Source organism: Sphaerodactylus townsendi, linkage group LG17 (assembly GCF_021028975.2).
Source record: "Sphaerodactylus townsendi isolate TG3544 linkage group LG17, MPM_Stown_v2.3, whole genome shotgun sequence".
In the NCBI taxonomy this organism is placed as follows: domain Eukaryota; kingdom Metazoa; phylum Chordata; class Lepidosauria; order Squamata; family Sphaerodactylidae; genus Sphaerodactylus; species Sphaerodactylus townsendi.
Genome location: NC_059441.1, coordinates 8,834,915 through 8,850,886, shown reverse-complemented (window position 1 = coordinate 8,850,886; position 15,972 = coordinate 8,834,915). Strand labels below are relative to the sequence as shown.

The 15,972-nt window shown below is 53.6% G+C and overlaps 1 long non-coding RNA gene across 2 annotated transcripts; it reads right to left on the bottom strand.

Annotated features, from left to right (window-relative positions):
* Positions 1–9,848: 9,848 nt before the first annotated feature.
* Positions 9,849–13,812, bottom strand: LOC125424763. Of its 2 annotated transcripts, none has more exons than XR_007243274.1 (2): positions 13,466–13,812; positions 9,849–10,527 (listed from the first exon to the last, which is right to left on the bottom strand). It is a non-coding gene; the product is annotated as an uncharacterized LOC125424763 (long non-coding RNA). The 2 variants fall into 2 exon arrangements; XR_007243275.1 differs by lacking the exon at positions 13,466–13,812 and adding an exon at positions 10,658–10,925.
* Positions 13,813–15,972: the final 2,160 nt, after the last annotated feature.

Sequence of the window (15,972 nt, the reverse complement as noted above, 5' to 3'; positions counted from 1 at the left end):
CGTAGGAGGTTAAGAGCTCGTGTATCTAATCTGGAGGAACCGGGTTTGATTCCCCGCTCTGCCGCCTGAGCTGCGGAGGCTTATCTGGGGAATTCAGATTAGCCTATACACTCCCACACACACCAGCTGGGTGACCTTGGGCTAGTCACAGCTTCTCGGAGCTCTCTCAGCCCCACCCACCTCACAGGGTGTTTGTTGTGAGGGGCGAAGGGCCAGGAGATTGTCAGCCCCTTCGAGTCTCCTGCAGGAGAGAAAGGGGGGATATAAATCCAAACTCTTCTTCCTCCTCCTCCTCCTCCTCCTCCTCCTCCTCCTCTTCTTCTTCTTCTTCTTCTTCTTCTTCTTCTTCTTCTTCTTCTTCTTCTTCTTCTTCTTCTTCTTCTTCTTATGGAGAGGCTGGAAGGCTCTCTGGGGATAATGGGAGCCAGGGAGACCTATTAACCCTACTGATCGATTGATCAGTAGTTCTGCATTGTGAGAAAAGGCTGTATTGCCTTGCAGGGAAAACATAATTGCCTCTGCCTTGACTGCAAAGCCAGGTGGGAGCTGCAGCAGGAACTCCTGCCCATGCAGCCGGGTGCTGTCTTCTTCCAGAGCCCCCCCCCCCCCCCCAGTCCCATATTCCTTTCCTGCAAGGGGGGTGTGTGGGCGGGGATCGGGAGGGGATCATATAGAACCACGTTTAATTAACCCAAATCCCATTTTAATTACTTGCATTGTATTGCTTTGCAGAATGTTTGGACTGTTATTGTATTGATGTTAAATTTCTAATGGAACTACAGAATGGGGGTGGGGGGGACGATTCTGTATAGCACTGCCAGTCTTTGGCTGGGGCAGTTTGCAGCACAGAGCAGTGGGGGGAAGACTACAGAATGGGGGGGGGGTGATTCTGTAGGAACACTTCCGGTCTGCGTGGCACAGGGGACCATATTAGGCGTTACACTTCTGGGCACCGCGGGGTGGAGGGGAGACTACAGAACGGGGGGGGATGATTCTGGGTGCACTTCCGGTCTGTGTTGCACAGAGGACCCCATTAGCGGTAGCACTTTTGGCTACCGGGTGGTGGCGGAAAGACTACAAAACGGGGGGCGGCGATTCAGGGGGACACTTCCGGCTCATACAGTCTGGGGACCTTATTCGCTTCCAAGCAGGGCGAGGCAATGCTGCCATCTAGTGGCCAAATCGATAACGTTCCGTTGAGGCGAACCCGACGGCGGAAGCGGAGCCGTTTACAGGCTCATTCCGCACATGCAGAATAATGCACTTTCAAACTGCTTTCAGCGCTCTTTGAAGCTGTGCGGAACGGCAAAATCCACTTGCAAACAGTTGTGAAAGTGGTTTGAAAAACGCATTATTTTGCGTGTGCGGAAGGGGCTATAGAGACGCGCCCGCAACCTCCACTTCAGGCGTTTAGCGGGGCGGGGCTACAGAAGAGGGGCAAGAGTTCCATGTGACATTGCTTGACCCTGGGGCCGGGAGACCTCACAGGTTGCGTCAGATATGAAGGCAGGAAGCCAGCAGGGGGATGGGGGCTTTCCAGTGTTTTGCACTGAGTGTCACATGTACGACTATCTAATGCCTTAACAGACCAGGTGATCGGGAGCAACAGCCGCAGAAGGCCATTGCGTTCACATCCTACATGTGAGCTCCCAAAGGCACCTGGTGGGCCACTGCGAGTAGCAGAGAGCTGGACTAGATGGACTTTGGTCTGATCCAGCAGGCTTGTTCTTATGTTCTTATGTTCTTATCTGCCACTAGGACAGAAGTCGTGGGTGTGCCCTCGCTGCAATGAGCTCCTGGCACTCCAGGAACGTGTGCGTTTGTAACCCCTATGTTCAGAATGGCTTGACCCAGAAAGGGGATGGAGGCTCAAAGCAGCAGAAGGCTGCAAAAACTGGTGAAGTTGGAGGAAGCGAGGCTGCCAGGCTGGGACCTTGATTGAATTCTTTATAAGCTCTTAACACCTTGTTTAAGGTAACTGCAAAGTTGTTGGGAACTAGTGGGAAGGGAGTTGTTTATTTTTGCTATCTTTGTAAATGTTAGAATTTGTTGTTTCAGGGCTTGCTATGTATGTAGTTGATGGGAGTTCGTTTGGGGACCTTCATCATCTTGGATCCCGTTCGCCAAGCCTCTGAAGTCTTCATCAGCCAACCACCAGCAGGAAGAATTGGACTTGGCATTTATCAGTAGATTGTCAAGATAAGGACTTGAAATGCAACCTAGAAGGACTGTAAATTGTTAATGTTAAATGTTAATGTTAAAAGTGTTATTTGTTAAGGAAGTAAACCATTTTGTTTTAAAATGTAGTTCTTTGCAACCCCCACAGAACCCACAGTTAGAGGTTACACGTTCTCTTGAAGCCAAGGTGGCAGACCTGGAGAAGCTGAAAGAGGCAGAGAGGGTGACAGACGAGGCTTTCAGGGACCTAACAGCCAGATCCCACTCCCAAGGTGACATCCCTTCAGATGTCATGGAGAATGAAGGTCTTGGGGACGAAGGGTGCCAGTCTGAGGTGGGGGAAGATGCTCCCTTAGATGGGACCCCTTCCTTAGCTGGTGATCAAATATCCTCTTGCACTCAGGGAGGTGGGGGCTCCTCGTAGTGGGCGATTCGATCATTAGAAATATAGAGAGTTGGGTTTGTGAGAGGCGTGATGACCGCATGGTGACTTGCCTGCCTGGTGCGAAGGTTGCGGATGTCACGCTTCGTCTAGATAGGCTTTTAGACAGTGCTGGGGTGGAGTCAGCAGTTGTGGTCCACATTGGCACCAACGACATTGGGAAATGTAGCCGGGAGGTTCTGGAAGCTAAATTTAGGCTGCTAGGAAACAGGTTGAAGTCCAGGACCCCTAAGGTGGCATTCTCAGAGAAATGCCTACCGTTCCGCAGCGCGCCAGAGGCGAAGAAACTAGAGCAAGCGGAGATACAGGGTCTCAATGCGTGGATGAGAAGGTGGTGTAAGGCAGAGGGTTTCAGATTTGTCCGGGAACTGGGGAACCTTTTTGGGACAAAGGCAGGCCTCGCTATGCATGAGCGGACGGGGCTTCATCTTAACCAAAGAGGAACAGGCTACTGGCGCTCAAAAGCAGTTAAAAAGGTGGCAGAACAGCTTTTTTAAACTGATCCCTGGGGGAAAGCCAGCAGGAGCAGAGAGGTGACTTAGTTCAGAATACCGAGAGTATCTATGGGGATGCAGACAGAGAGGGAGGTTTTCTAAATCCAACCTACATACAAGCAAGGAACATAGCAATGTGCATGTGACAAGGGATGAGTGTCTACAATAGACTTGAGTGTAAAACACATAAATCAGAGTTAAGGACAGAGACCCAGGGGTACACAGGTGTCTTTATGCTAATAGTGAGAAGCAACCGACCTAAAATGGGGGAGCTAGAGTACAGAGTTTTGAAGGAGGACTTTGATATAATGGGCATTACAGAGACATGGTGGAATGAGGAGAACCAGTGGGATGCTGTTATACCAGGCTACAGGCTCTATAGGAAGGATAGGACGGGGCGCATTGGGGGTGGAGTTGCCCTTTACATAAAAGAGAGCATAGTTCCCCTACAGAATCACTGTGGATATCAATACCAGGTGTGAAGGACAGTTTAATATTAGGAATATATTATCGTCCCCCTGACCAAAGTGCACAAGAGGATTCTGAGATGGAAAAAGAAATTAGAGAGGCCAGCAAAAACAAAAATGTAGTGGTAATGGGTGATTTTAACTATCCCCGTATAAACTGGAAAAATGCATGTTCAGGTCATAGTAAGGAGAGAGCATTCCTGGATATGCTAAATGACTGTGGCTTAGAGCAGATGGTTGTGGAACCAACCAGGGGAGAGGTGATCCTAGATCTAATTCTATGTGGGACCCAGGACCTGGTGCGCGAAGTCAGTGTTGTTGAGCCGATAGGGAACAGCGACCACAATGCTGTCAGATTCAGTATCTCAGCATGCGAACAAGTGGCAACCTACTAATGTGAGGTTACATTAAGCCTTCAGAAAGGGAAATTTCTCAAAGATGAGGGGGATAGTGCGCAGGAAGCTGAAAGGGAAAATCAAGAGAGTCAAAACTGTCCAGGATGCTTGGAGGTTATTTAAAAACACAGTAATAAAAGCTCAGCTGGAATGTGTTAGGAAAGGAAGGAGCCAGTCCAAAAGAAAGCCACCATGGTTAACAAGAGAGGTTGAGGAAATTATCAGAAAAAGGAAAATGTTTTTTAGAAAATGGAAGTCCAGTTTGACTGATGAAGAATATGAGATGGAACACAAATGGTGGCAAAAGAGAAGCAAGTTAGCTGTAAGGGAGGCAAAAAAGGATTATGAGGAACGCATGGCTGCGAACACCATTATAACACCATGATTTTATAACATCCCATAATGGTGTTATAACTGCTGGTCATTATGTTATAACAACTGGTCATGATGTAATAACATCACGTCATGATGTTCAGGTACAAGTTCAAAGGCTTTTATTAGACATTAAGAAACGTAACATAAAACTAGGAAATCCAAATACAGTTTGAGGAACTAAAACAGCTTCTCCTATTTCAAAAAGTGTATGCTTCAGAGAGAAAGAGGAACGCAGGAGGTTATTTCATAATAGGGAGCAAGAATTTGGCCACTATGTCCATTAGTAACGCCATTACAACGCCGTGATAACGCCGTTATAACGCCATTATAACACCATGATTTTATAGCATCCCATAATGGTGTTATAACTGCTGGTCATGATGTTATAACATCCGGTCATGATGTTATAACATCGCGTCATGATGTTCAGGTGCAAGTTCAAAGGCTTTAATTAGGCATTAAGAAACGTAACATAAAACTAGGAAATCCAAATACAGTTTGAGGAACTGAAGCAGCTTCTCCTATTTCAAAAAGTGCATGCTTCAGAGAGAAAGAGGAACTCAGGAGGTTATTTCATTATACTGAGCAAGAATCTGGCCATGTGTCCAGTGGTAGCAGCCCGTTTCTTGCCCGTTATAAGGCCATTATAATGACGTTATAGCAGCAGTCTCTCTTCCTCATGATTTTATAACATCCCAGGTGTATTAAGGTGTATTAAGCCAGGTGTATTAAGGTGTATTAAGGTGCACTAAGGCAGGTGTATTAAGGTGTATTAAGGTGAACTAAGGCAGGTGTATTAAGGTGTATTAAGGTGTATTAAGGCAGGTGTATTAAGGTGTATTAAGGTGAACTAAGGCAGGTGTATTAAGGTGTATTAAGGTGTATTAAGGGAGGTGTATTAAGTGTAAAGGATTCAATGGTGTTGGTGAGCGGGTCGGCTGCCTGACCTTGACTACATTCCACAGCCCGGGCGATGGGCCAGCTTCTCCGCCGGAGACCTTATCTCTGCGAGGGAGATGAGGTCTCCGTTCCCATGGGAAGCCGGGAGGGGGATGGGATGGATAGAGTTATAACCTGTGCTTCTGGCGGGAAGTGTCATTCCTGCCACTGCGTGTACTTGAGCTTTCTAAGATGTCTGAATAAACGGTCTTTTACACCAAAGAGCCTTTTATTTCTGCTTCTATGGAATTCCTTACATTGTGGCAGGAATCCTAATTCACCTATATTCCTAGTGCAGTGGACCTCTGGTGCCTCGGCATGGAGAGGTTGGATGTTTCTGGGGAAGGTGCGGTAGCCCCCAAAGGTGTATTAAGGTGTATTAAGGCAGGTGTATTAAGGTGTATTAAGGCAGGTGTATTAAGGTGTATTAAGGTGCACTAAGGCAGGTGTATTAAGGTGTATTAAGGTGCACTAAGGCAGGTGTATTAAGGTGTATTAAGGTGAACTAAGGCAGGTGTATTAAGTCAGGTGTATTAAGGTGTATTAAGGTGAACTAAGGCAGGTGTATTAAGGTGTATTAAGGTGCACTAAGGCAGGTGTATTAAGGTGTATTAGGGCAGGTGTATTAAGGTGTATTAAGGCAGGTGTATTAAGGTGTATTCTTTGCTAAGGAAATGGGGGCTACCCTTTTGAGGGTCCATAACTTTGGACCCCCTGAACCAAACTGCACCAAACCTGGGGGGTGCCATCATGACAATCTCCAGATGATATCCTGAAAATTTGGTGCTGATACGTCCAAAAATGCCCTCCCTGCAAGAACATCCCAAAATTTGCCCAAGAATCTTTGTTCTGCATTGAGTTTTCTGCATTGCTGTCAATGGGGGTTGCAGGCTGGAGGGGGGCACATTTCTGAAGGTACAGTCTCAAAACTTTCAGGGTCTCATCAGGAGACTGCCCTAATGATACCCACCTGGTTTGGTGCAGTTTGATTCAGGGGGGCCAAAGTTATGGACCTTCAAAACTTTAGCCCGTATCTTCTATTAGCTCCCATTGGAAACAATGGGGGATAGGGGCACCCACTTTGGTAGATCGTTCCTTTGGCGGGAAAAGGAACCAATTGCACTAAGTTTCACATCTGTGCTGGGTTTGGGGTGCAGAGCTTAATTAATCAGCTCGTCTATTGCTAAGCCCGGGACAATGGGGCCAAACTACATTGTTAAGTTAAACGAGGAAACGCTGTTAGGCTTCCATGCAGATTAACTCTTTAGAGTCACTGCCCAGGATATTCAGATTTGGCTGAGACATTTAGATCAGGATAAGGTGATTGGTTCAGGAGAGTCATAACAAAGGTAGAGGGGAGGCAGAGAAGCAACCCTTTGTTGCTGACTTGGTTTCCAGAAAAGGTAGGGAAATGCAGCATCTGATATTACTGTGTCTTTCCATATTCTTTGTCTTAACAGTATCTTTGCAAGGTGTGGTAATCAAGCATGCCCTTAAACAGGATGAGACCTCCAGGTTATGCTGGAGTAACTCATTCTCTAAATTAGATCATGTTAAAGCAAACTTTTGACCTTTGGCTTGCTGTCAGGGGAACACGCTGCTACCTACACAGTGAGGTGTTGTGACAACTGGCAGTGGTGTAGGAGCAGCAGTGGCGCAGGAGCAGCAGTGGCGCAGGAGGTTAAGAGTTCGTGTATCTAATCTGGAGCAACCGGGTTCGATTCCCAGCTCTGCCACCTGAGCTGTGGAGGCTTATCTGGGGGATTCAGAGTAGCCTGTGCGCTCCCACACACGCCAGCTGGGTGACCTTGGGCTAGTCACAGTTCTTCGGAGCTCTCTCAGCCCCACCTACCTCACAGGGTGTTTGTTGTGAGGGGGGAAGGGCAAGGAGATTGTAAGCCCCTTTGAGTCTCCTGCAGGAGAGAAAGGGGGGATATAAATCCAAACTCCTCCTCCACCTCCTCTTCTTCTTCTTCTTCTTCTTCTTCTTTTGCCAATATGATTTTAAAGAGAAATATAGTGCAATAATATATTGGGGGTGATCAGGGCCGTTAACAAGCCCCTTCCCGCATCTCAAAAGCGTCTTCTTAGCCAAGGCCCTGATGCAGCCCAGCGAGCCCCCGGTTGCTTTCTGTGGGGCTGGAAAACCGCCCATCGTCCCTCCCGACTGAGCGATAACAAACCAAAGCAGCTCATCTCAGGAGTTGGACCCAAACCTGGTGACGGACACACAAAACTGGAACTTCCACAGGAATCAGGGTTTGGGGTGGGATTTGTGCAGTTGGATTGTGATGCTGAATCTGCCCACCAGCGTAGCCTTATTGCAGACATGGATTCCTGTTTGTCTTGTTCTAAGGTTCATAATGGGAAGCTGCTTCGGAAGGATGTATGTGGAGAGTTTGGACTACAGATATCTTCTTCTTCTTCTTCCTCCTCCTCCTCCTCCTCCTCCTCCTCCTTCTCCGTTTGTGAGAGCTTGAGACGGGTTTGCCAGGATTTCCCTTTCCTTTTTGGATTTGCACGGGGGCAGGCCGCCTGCATGCAATCTCCAAAGAAGGAGACTCCACCACTCTCCGAGGCAGTGGATTCCACTGTTGAACAGCCCTGCCGGTCAGAGAGTTCTTCCTGATGTTTAGAAGAAGAAGAAGAGTTGGATTTATATCCCCCCTTTCCTTCCTGTCGGAGACTCAAAGGGGTTGACAATCTCCTTTCCCTCCCCCCCCCCCGCCCCCAACAAACACCCTGTGAGGTAGGTGCGGCTGAGAGAGCTCAGAAGAACTGTGACTAACCATAGTGGAAACATGCAGGCCAGCATGCTGTGCGCACGGGCGAGATGGCACGATGCCACAATTACCCCATATTGCACTTAATGGAGACACTTCTAAAAGTGAGTGTTACTTGTAGAAGAACACCATGTGAGCTATTCAAGAAAAACAGCCTTCAAATACATTTTGCTATTTTGTTTTGTTCCATTAAAGGGTTTGCATAATATGGAATAGTGTTCGAACCCCCACCCTACCACGGAAACTTGCTGGATGTCCTTGGACCAGCTCACATAAGAACATAAGAACTAGCCTGCTGGATCAGACCAGAGTCCATCTAGTCCAGCACTCTGCTACTCGCAGTGGCCCACCAGGTGCCTTTGGGAGCTCACCTGCAGGAGGTGAAAGCAATGGCCTTCTGCTGCCGCTGCTGCTCCTGAGCACCTGGACTTCTAAGGCATTTGCAATCTCAGATCAAGAGGATCAAGATTGGTAGCCATAAATCGACTTCTCCTCCATAAATCTGTCCAAGCCCCTTTTAAAGCTATCCAGGTTAGTGGCCATCACCACCTCCTGTGGCCATCACCACCTCACCTACCTCATAGGGTTGTTGTGATTATAAAATGGAGAACGATGCCAAAAATGAAGTTCACGAATACAATAGCTGGTTGTAGAATTACAAAATCATCACCTATGCAGTGTAAACAGTGTGTCTGTTGTGGGGGAGAGGAAGGGACATGAGCTTCTAAGTCACCTTGAGTGTCCTTACAGGAGAGAAAGGTGGGATATAAACCCAACATCATCCTCTTCTTCCTCGCAGGGGGCTCGCTCTCCGCCCCCTCCTCAGAATCAGGCAGCGGAAAGGGGAAAGTGGGAGCCGGCTGCGCGGGACTCGCACTCAAGTGCCACTATTTTTACCAGCATTGCTGAAAACCTGGTTACACCGGTGGGAGCAAAAGGGTTTACCATGGCAATGCACTAGGCTGAATGGGGGGAGGAATGGGGAGGCTTCCTTTGCACCTCAACCTACAATTTGACCCACAGCTCACATGTGCACGCAATATACATCTTCCACTTTTGGAAATAGGGGCTTGCCGTCTATCTAGCCCCAAATGGCAGCCCCAGAAGAAGAAGAAGAGTTTGGATTTATATCCCCTCTTTCTCTCCTGCAGGAGACTCAAAGGGGCTGACAATCTCCTTGCCCTTCCCCCCTCACAACAAACACCCTGGGAGGTAGGTGGGGCTGAGAGAGCTCCGAAGAACTGTGACTAGCCCAAGGTCACCCAGCTGGCGTGTGTGGGAGTGCACAGGCTAATCTGAATTCCCCAGATAAGCCTCCACATCTCAAGCGGCAGAGCGGGGAATCAAACCCGGTTCCTCCAGATTAGATACACAAGCTCTTAACCTCCTACGCCACTGCTGCTTGAATATATAGCAGTGAATTAGTTACGGACTGGCTACAGACACAATGAAGCAGTCCCTTGCGATGCTTGCTCGCTCGCTCGCTCGCTCACTCACTCACTCACTCTCTCTCTCTCTCTCTCTCTCTCTCTCTCACACACACACACACACCCCACTATTGCCAAACCTTCAGCTCCATCGAACTACACAGTGCAAAAAAGATTTTTAATGCCTTTCATATCTCGGCCCTTCTGAGCACATCTAACTGAAGAAGGTTAGCAAAAATTGTGTACGCCCAATCCCCGCACACCCGCAGTCTTCAAAGTTTTCACCATTATCTCCTACTGTGCCACACTGCACCATTACCTGGCACATTTACAATACCAGTAATTATCCCCGCTTCAAAACCTTTATCGGCATACTGAAACTTACAGATAAAATCTATATAAAATACAAATAATATAGAAACAACACAAAAAGATTTCAAGTAGTACATGACCCATAAATGCAACACTATTTCATTAGCTCCATCGGCTCTGTTAAAAAAATTGCTATCGCTTCACAAAACATAACATCGCAGTTATTCAATAAGGAATAGATGGGCCTGTTGGCCAGGTATAAAACTAGGGAGCGCTCTGCTGTGAGCAAAATTCACAGTTCAATAAGGAATACACGGGCCTGTAGCCCAGGTGTAAAACTAGGGACCGCTCTGCTCTGAGCAAAATTCACAGTTAGATAAGGAAGAGATGGACCTGTAGCCCAGGTATAACACTAGGGACAGGTCTGCTCTGATCAAAATTCGAAGTGTGACGCGTGGCACAAAATCTGCAGACTGGGTTTTGCTCCTTGTGGAATGAGGGGAGATATGGGGTGGGGTTTGCTTGCAGTGGTCAGAGAGACACAAAGCGTAGGACACGGTTCCTTTCATTCAGCCGCCTTCTTAATCCCGAGGAAAACCAACGTGAAGCAGTTCTTTTTCTTCCTGCATTTCCCGGCCATTGAAGTCTTGGCTTTACATTGACAGGCCACGAGGCTGAGATGTGGAACTTCGTAAAGATTTGTTCAAAAATGACCCTTCAAAATGGAAAACAAAAGTCAGCTTTTAAGCAGAAGGTGAATATCTCCCAGGAACGTACCAGGTCCAAGGAAACATTTGGTCCTGGAATGCTAACTGTATCAGAAACGATCAAAATCTGAAACTTACAAGAATTTGAATGACAGTTTTGATATGGACATTGAATCTCTCAGAGAAGTTACTGTGGCAACCCCATGACATGTTCAACACACTGAAATAGCTTAAGTCACAGAGAGGTTTATTAATACTCCACTGCTGAACATCCCCCTCCCACCCTCATTCGTCCTACTGATAAAAAGGGAAAGGCACAATAAATTGTAGTTAATGCATAGGTACGCCCCTAACACTGTATCTACGACTGGCGACCCTTTCAAATTTCCCGGAATATTCTGTTTTTGGCATCACCAGGCAGAGGTGGGATCCAGCAGGTTCTCACAGGTTCCCGAGAGTAGGTTACTAATTATTTGTGTGTGCCAAGAGGGGGTTACTAATTGGCGATTTTGCCACGTGATTTTTGCCTGAGTTACGCCCCTCCTCTCAGCAGTAGTGCGCAGAACTGGAAGCAGTCTAGCAGGAGGTGCACCGGTGTGCGCAGCAGCCTGCGCCTGCGTGCATTTGTTTCCAGCCCAAGGACTGGCGCAGCGGCTGCGTTCTTGGCACAGCCCTGCCCAGGAATGCCCCACCCCCAGAATTCCCGGCCACGCCCCCGTTGTGCCCTGCCCAGCCCCATTGGCGCTACGCCACAGTTTGAATCCCACCACCATGGGAACCTGTTACTAAAATTTTTGGATCCCACCACTGATCGCAGGTATGGCGAACAGGAGATCTGCAAGACTGAAATGTCCCCAACCACAAAATCTCCAGAGGGAGAAGGTAATTAAGGAGGGGCATCACAAAGGGAACATCAATACTTCTGCCTCATGATATGATTCGATTTCGAATACCTTTAATGGCATATTAAAGCAGCGGCGTAGGAGGTTAAGCAGCAGTGGCGTAGGAGGTTAAGAGCTCATGTATCTAATCATGTATCTAATCTGGAGGAACCGGGTTTGATTCCCAGCTCTGCTGCCTGAGCTGTGGAGGCTGATCTGGGGAATTCAGGTTAGCCTGTACACTCCCACACACGCCAGCTGGGTGACCTTGGGCTAGTCACAGCTTCTCGGAGCTCTCTCAGCCCCACCTACCTCACAGGGTGTTTGTTGTGAGGGGGGAAGGGCAAGGAGATTGTAAGCCCCTTTGAGTCTCCTGCAGGAGAGAAAGGGGGGATATAAATCCAAACTCTTCTTCTTCTTCTTCTTCTTCTTCTTCATCATCATATAAATAGTTTAACATTAACATTGACATTGCAAGATAATAACAGCCTTTACAACTTCTGACGAGTTGAAATAACACCATTTAAAAATTTAGCCACCGCTTCAACAGCTCATAGTTGTGGCTGTTTAAAAGATATATGACCTTCTGTTTATCTGTAATGCCTTCACTTCCATGCAGGAAGGGAATTATGTGCTTCTTCCTACCTATCTCATAAAAAGGACAATCCAACAGCATATGAGATACTGTTTCCACAGAACCCGTGCCACACGGGCATTTCCTTTCTTTATGCGGGATTCCAAGGGGGCGTCCAAGGATAAGGAAGAAGGCAGGGCATTACACCTAGCTAAGGGGATTGCTCTACTACGCCATGATATGAGAACAGGGGGTCACCCACAGAAAACGAATGGCAGTAAATTCCTACAACACACTCTTAAGTTGCGGAAAGTATTACACTCCTGCCTTCCTATTGGGCATTTTGCTGGGCCATTGCGGGGAAAGGGATTTTGGACCGGGATGGGCCTTCGGCACGATGCAGCTCTTGCCTTCTGAGATGCCTGGAACTCTGCAGGAGTAGCTCAGTCCAGTGGACCTTTCTTTGTATTTTTGCCTCCCAGCAGGTTTGTTTAGGACAGACCCAGTCTGAGCATCTGACCAATGAGAAGACCCTTATTAGCCACGTGCCTGACTGTTGTGGGTTTCCTGGGCACCGTGGCTGTGCTCTGGTCCTTTTGGCTCCTAACCTCTTGCCAGAAGAATCCACGGCTCCCATCTCCAGAAGCCCGTCATGGGAAGAGGCGTTAGCCTGTGCACTCCCACACACGCCAGCTGGGTGACCTTGGGCTAGTCACAGCTTCTCGGAGCTCTCTCAGCCCCACCCACCTCACAGGGTGTCTGTTGTGAGGGGGGAAGGGCAAGGAGATTGTCAGCCCCTTTGAGTCTCCTGCAGGAGAGAAAGGGGGGGGATATAAATCCAAACTCCACTTCTTCTCCATCTCCATCTTCTGCTCCATCTCCTTGGAGCAGCAGTGGCGCAGGAGGTTAAGCGCTCGTGTATCTAATCTGGAGGAACCGGGTTTGATTCCCAGCTCTGCCGCCTGAGCTGTGGAGGCTTATCTGGGGAATTCAGATTAGCCTGGGCACTCCCACACACGCCAGCTGGGTGACCTTGGGCTAGTCACAGTTCTACGGAGCTCTCTCAGCCCCACCTACCTCACAGGGTGTTTCTTGTGAGGGGGGAAGGGCAAGGAGATTGTCAGCCCCTTTGAGTCTCCTTACAGGAGAGAAAGGTGTGATATAGATCCGAACTACTACTCCTCTCTTCTTCTTCTTCTTCTTCTTCTTCTTCTTCTTCTTCTTCTTCTTCTTCTTCTTCTTCTTCTTCTTCTTCTTCTTCTTCTTCTTCTTCCTCTTCCTCTTCCTCTTCCTCTTCCTCCTCCTCCTCCTCCTCCTCCTCCTCCTCCTCCTCCTCCTCCTCCTCCTCCTCTTCTTCTTCTTCTTCTTCTTCTTCTTCTTCTTCTTCTTCTTCTTCTTCTTCTTCTTCTTCTTCTTCCTCCTCCTCCTCCTCTTAACCATTGTGGGTTTCCTGGGCACCGTGGCTGTGCTCTGGTCCTTTTGGCTCCTAACCTTTTGCCAGAAGAATCCACGGCTCACATCTGCAGAAGCCCGTCAGGGGAAGAGGCGATCCGGACACTGTTCTCCCCCCTCCCAGTGTGAGTAGGAGCCAACTAAGTTGCCTCAAACTCTTCCACCCATCTCCTGCTTGAGCTGCCAAAGCTCCTGCTCTGTGTTGTGAGTGGGGCCAACATGGGAGAGCCGCTCAGGCCTCAGGAGAGAAAAGGGGACGGGGAAAGGGCCTGAATTCCCATCAGGATCTGCCCTATGGCCGGGAGGTCGCTCTGGGTGGAGAAGGACCCCTCTGGGGTCTCTTCTGTGGGGCTGGGCTTGCTGGAGCCCTGAGCGTGTTTTGACATCCCCCCCACCCACCCACCCCCCCAGGACTGTCCCGAGGGGATGTCCCACCCACCCCCCCACCGGAGAAAAGGGCACGAACCCCCCACTCAGCAGCTCGGGCGGGCTCAGGGGAGGAGCAGCAGCAGCAACGAGCCTTCCTCCAGCCCTCCTCCTCCTCCTCCTCCTGTCCCCCCCCCCACGGGACCTCCCCGCAGAGCACTCCTCCCCTGCCAGCCCCTCCCCTCCCCGTCCACCACCAGGGCCAGCCAGGGAGGGAGGGGGGGCGGCCAGAGTCCCCCCAGCGACGATGACGACACGACCCTGCAGAAAGGGCAGCCCCCTCCCCCTCCCCCCCTCCCCGCCGGCCAATCAAGCGGGAGGAGGAGGAGGAGGAGCAGGAGGAAGGGCGACGGGCTAATGGGCAGGAGGCGCCGGGGAGTGACTCCCGTCCGTCGTTGGCTTCAGGGGGAGGCGAAGCCCCGCCCCCCGAGGGCCGCCCTCCCCCCCCACGCCCTTCCCAAAACTGCCCCGCCGGCAGCAGCAGCCCCCTTCCCCCACCCCCCGCAAGAGAGGGCTGCTACTTGGGGGGGACGAGACCCCACCCCCACCGATCCCCCTCCCGAGCACGCCGCCTTTCACCCCCGAGCTTCCGCCACACCTGGCCTGGCTAGTGACCCCCCCCCCCCCCCCCCCCCTCCCCCCCCCCCCCCCCCCCCCCCCCCCCCCCCCCCCCCAGGCCCCCCCCCCCCCCCCAACCCCCCCCCCCCCCAACCCCCCACCCCCCCACCCCACCCCCCCCCCCACACCCCCCATTCCCCCCCCCCCCCCCCCCCCCCAACCCCCCCCCCCCCCACCCCCCGCCCACCCCCACCCCCCCCCCCCCCCACCCCCCCCCCCCCCCCCCCCCCCCCCCCCCCACCCCCCCCCCCCCCCACCCCCCCCCCCCCCCACCCCCCCCCCCCCCCACCCCCCCCCCCCCCCACCCCCCCCCCCCCCCACCCCCCCCCCCCCCCACCCCCCCCCCCCCCCACCCCCCCCCCCCCCCACCCCCCCCCCCCCCCACCCCCCCCCCCCCCCACCCCCCCCCCCCCCCACCCCCCCCCCCCCCCACCCCCCCCCCCCCCCACCCCCCCCCCCCCCCACCCCCCCCCCCCCCCACCCCCCCCCCCCCCCACCCCCCCCCCCCCCCACCCCCCCCCCCCCCCACCCCCCCCCCCCCCCACCCCCCCCCCCCCCCACCCCCCCCCCCCCCCACCCCCCCCCCCCCCCACCCCCCCCCCCCCCCACCCCCCCCCCCCCCCACCCCCCCCCCCCCCCACCCCCCCCCCCCCCCACCCCCCCCCCCCCCCACCCCCCCCCCCCCCCACCCCCCCCCCCCCCCACCCCCCCCCCCCCCCACCCCCCCCCCCCCCCACCCCCCCCCCCCCCCACCCCCCCCCCCCCCCACCCCCCCCCCCCCCCACCCCCCCCCCCCCCCACCCCCCCCCCCCCCCACCCCCCCCCCCCCCCACCCCCCCCCCCCCCCACCCCCCCCCCCCCCCACCCCCCCCCCCCCCCACCCCCCCCCCCCCCCACCCCCCCCCCCCCCCACCCCCCCCCCCCCCCACCCCCCCCCCCCCCCACCCCCCCCCCCCCCCACCCCCCCCCCCCCCCACCCCCCCCCCCCCCCACCCCCCCCCCCCCCCACCCCCCCCCCCCCCCACCCCCCCCCCCCCCCACCCCCCCCCCCCCCCACCCCCCCCCCCCCCCACCCCCCCCCCCCCCCACCCCCCCCCCCCCCCACCCCCCCCCCCCCCCACCCCCCCCCCCCCCCACCCCCCCCCCCCCCCACCCCCCCCCCCCCCCACCCCCCCCCCCCCCCACCCCCCCCCCCCCCCACCCCCCCCCCCCCCCACCCCCCCCCCCCCCCACCCCCCCCCCCCCCCACCCCCCCCCCCCCCCACCCCCCCCCCCCCCCACCCCCCCCCCCCCCCACCCCCCCCCCCCCCCACCCCCCCCCCCCCCCACCCCCCCCCCCCCCCACCCCCCCCCCCCCCCACCCCCCCCCCCCCCCACCCCCCCCCCCCCCCACCCCCCCCCCCCCCCACCCCCCCCCCCCCCCACCCCCCCCCCCCCCCACCCCCCCCCCCCCCCACCCCCCCCCCCCCCCACCCCCCCCCCCCCCCACCCCCCCCCCCCCC